Source organism: Lucilia sericata, unplaced genomic scaffold, assembly GCF_015586225.1.
Source record: "Lucilia sericata isolate MDLA Ls3-8-SP2 unplaced genomic scaffold, ASM1558622v1 Contig000042F_arrow, whole genome shotgun sequence".
NCBI classification, from domain to species: Eukaryota; Metazoa; Arthropoda; class Insecta; order Diptera; family Calliphoridae; genus Lucilia; species Lucilia sericata.
In genome coordinates this window covers 609275-613567 of record NW_023994080.1, presented here as the reverse complement: position 1 = coordinate 613567, position 4293 = coordinate 609275, and positions in this window count along the sequence as shown.

Below are 4293 nucleotides of genomic sequence, written 5' to 3'. Positions count from 1 at the left end.
AAAATGCTGATCAAGTATGGTTTACTGACGGGTCCAAACACACACATGGTGATACTGAAGCAGGTATTTGTGGTCCTAACTTCCAGAATGCAATCTCCATGGGAAAATATCCCTCAATCTGTCATGCGGAAATCTACGCCATCTTCATCTGTTGCAGAGAGTGCGTGAGGAGAAGGTTAAGGCTTCTTAGAATTTACCTAATGTCAGACAGCCAAGAAGCACTCAAGGCCTTACTTTCGTATGAACTTTAGTCGGGTATTGTGATGGACTGTGTGTCCTCATTGAACGAATTGGGTAAAAACAACAAACTAACAATATGTTGGTTAATCGGCCATGAAGGTCATTCTGGCAACGAACGGGCGGACTCGCCCACTTTTCGTCCCTTAACCTAACGGGACTACTCACGGGACTCTGTGGTCTCAGATATCATCAATTCTTCCAAGGAAACGCCATATCGAAGCTATGCAGATTTTGTGGCTGTCAGGAGGAAACTTCAGAACACATATTGTGCAATTGTCCAACACTAAGGACTCGTCGAGAAAGAATCTTAAGTGCTGCAACACTAGCCCCGAAGGATATATTCAACCTCTCACCAATCAAACCTGTTATTTTCATACGTGAATTAAACCTGTTATGGTGAACCCATGGGCCGCACAAAAGATCCAAAATAGGGTCGCAGTGCTTTCTGTAATATAATCTAATATCAAGTCAAGGATTACATCACCGGGTCATCATAAAACTAGTATAAGGATTGGATCAGTATGCACGTTATTGAAAGCGACTTTGATGTCAATGCATACCGAGCAGATCAACACTTGCCAACGGTACTATTATTTTTTCCCCATATTTGTCTTTTTACAACTTTTTGGTCCGAGGGGAATAAAAGATTCCCAGGTGATGGACAATTTTCCCTCCCTCAGCTTAAGTGACACTATACAAAACAGAGCAACAACAAGACGTTGTGTTTTTTTGTCTAGAAACATGAAATTAAGTAGTAAATGAGAACATACATATAAAAGGGAACTATTTGGTGCTTTTTCGTACTTCAAAAGTACTTTTTAAACATAGAAACATGAAATTAAGCATGTAGGGCCCGGGGTAAATGAGAACCAATAAAATGGGACTTTTTGGTACTTTTTCGTTCTTTAAAAGGTACTTTTTAAATTTTCTATAATATTGAACCTAGAATCACGAAGGGCCTTGAGTAAGTGAGAAACTAAAAATGGCTTTTTCATTCTTGAAAAGGTACTTTTTGAATTTTGAACATAGAAACCCGAAATTAAGCTTGTAGAGACCGGAGTAAATTCGAGCCTATAACATATGTTGAATTAAACACATATGTAGAATTAAACATTTGAATGATAATCTACAAAAGGTCGCTTTCTGGTACTTTTTTATTTAACACACCACGGTGAAGGGTATATTACGTTTGGCACAGCCGAATATAGAAGTTTTACTTGTTTTTTAAATATTTATTTAAAATATTTTATTTAATAATAGTTTTCTATTTCTTTAAAATAATATATTTAATTATCTTCTAAGCATCTGATCCTTTGCATATACTTCAACCATTTGCATACCTCCCGGTCAATTTAAGAGTATCAGTATGCACGTCAGTGCCAAGCTCCAGTGAATAGGATTCAATTATATAGTCTTTACATAGGCATTACACTTATATTTTGTATGCTTTTAATCATTCTATCAACTATCCATTTCAAGTCTATATCGGTCTATAGGTATTCGTGTCGCATAGCTAGGTAAAAATCGTTGACAGATGTATGGAAACCAGTATCCACTTGCAAAAATGCAGGAAAATACCATCCGGTCCTGCAGCTTTATAGGGTGAAAAACTCTTGATTGCGCCCTGCCAGTTGTAATAACTATCTCTGTGTTAGCCTCCCCTTACCCAATATCGGTTCATCTATGGTACCCGATATACCAGGTGGGAAATAGGGGTTCCTTAGGAGTTTCATGGTCCCCTCCATATCCTCCAGCCTGCTTCATATGGCATCGATCATAGATTCTGGTTGGACATGAGTTTTGGATAGGTTTTGGGTTCTGCAGACTGTATACTGCCATGAGTATAGTATTACTGGGGTCCTATTAGGTCCCTTTGTAACGTCTGGAAAGAAACAAGATTTGGAAGGCGAAAAGTAGCGATAGAGACAGTAAAGATAATATTGAAGGATTGAAGAATAAAGATGGTAGCGAGCCTATAGAGAAGTAGAGAACATAGTGTGTGATTAATTACACACCCACTTCGATAACTTTAGAAATGCAAGAATATGTTCAGGTTGAACAGTTGACAGATCAGAAAAGTATTGCGACCCTATTGCCTGATGACGAATCGATTCAAGGGACGGGCAATTACACAGAAGATGAGTAATTATTTTCTCCTTCTCTTCATTTTGACAGCTCCTACAAAAGTCATGGTTTCCGAACTGATAACAAAGTGCTCAGATGTATTCTGCTAAGCCGTAATATATAAGATGTTTTATGAGGATCCATATAAGGCCATAGCATCTTAGCGATCGAGCAAGTATGTTCTTGAGACCAGAGGTCTTGAGCTGAACTAAAACAAATGTTGTGTATTTGTTTCTTAATGGCAGTCAATGGGACGCCGCAGATCTGGCCATCCTCGTACGAGTTTTCGCCAAGATATCAGCAGTAATATTGCCAATTATATCCCCGTCTCCTTTGACCTTTAATGATTCGCCATCTCATCGAGAGACGCCCGGCATTCTTGGACAAGTTTTGATACAGAATATACACCTATCAGGGCTTTGATAACGGCTTGGCTGTCAGTATAGATTCTGATATCCCTGTTGAATATCCAATAGAACCTAAGCCAATTAGATGCCCTTTTTATCGCTGAAATTTCAGTTTGTAAGATAGTGCGTTCATCATTGAGTCGGAAAGAGATTTTCGTTCCAAATTCTTCAATAAAGATGCCATCACCGACACCCTTAGGTATTTTAGAGCCATCCGTATACACATTTAAGCCATAAACATTTACAGGTGAAGGTTTATTATAATCAGATATTATACTATACCGGAAATTTCTATACCGGTTTTATATTATACCGGATGTTCCGGAATACAGCAGTCAGAGACATGTTGTAGATTTGGGAGAAGATCTACAATCTTTGCATGACCTCTGGAACCAAAGATCTATCTATTAGTGATACTTAATCTGTAACTCATTGCCAGTTGTTTAGCAAGGAGATCCACATAGCAAACAACGCTTTACTGGGCGTAGTTCTAAGAACACCAGTTATGAGAAGAGCCGATTGTCTCATAACTTTCGTGAGAATGTTTCTGTTGGATGTTTTGTCAAGTGCATGCCACCAGAAAATTACACCATACATCATTATCGGCCATACATCATTATAACGCCGTAATAGCTTTTTAAGATCTAGAGATAATGTTCAAACCCCAAGACAACTTCCTATCAAAAATAGCACCTAAGTATTTTGCGTTATCCGACAGTGTGAGGACGTCGCCATTTAGACGCGGAAGAGAGAATTGAGAATTTGTATTTGCCTGAAAACAACACAAGTTTCGTTTCTCCTGGGTTAACGCTAACACGGGTCTTCTAACCTCTGATAGAAGGTCTCAAGATGCGTACCAGTTACCGCAACTGCAACACCGTCAGCGTATGCAACGGTTTTAAAACCTATTGAATCAAGTCTAGTGGGGATAACACCCCTCCCTGAGGAGTTCCCCGTATGGCTCTTTTGCAGATTATTATATCACAATAATCCGTTGGGATATCAAGTTCTTCACAAAACTCACAGTGAGTTGGTCCACAACCATCTTGGAGAGGGATTGACAGATAGGTGAGGATCTGACGTTATTAAAAGCGCCTTCAAGAAAGGCAACCAGAGTGACATTTCCATAACCATGTACTTTTCAATATACCCAACCAGAGAATGTAATGCCGTCTCAACAGATTTTCCCTTCATATAGGCATGCTGAGAGTTTAAGAGCAGAGATTTGTCAATCGATAATCTAACATTGATATCTATTATTCTCTCCAGAGTTTTAAACAAGAATGACGCTAGACTTATGGCTCAGAAGTCCTTTGTCTTTGTGGATGATGTCTTACCACCTTTTGGGATAAAAATCACGTTACACTTGGTCCAATGCGAAGGTATGTAGGGCCAATAAATACAGGCCTTGTAAATAGTACTAAGCCAGTGATCAGATCTATATTATTTTGTAGATCCGCTGATATAATGCCATCAGATTTTTGCACATTTATTAAATCTAAAAAAAAATTTTTGGATTTAG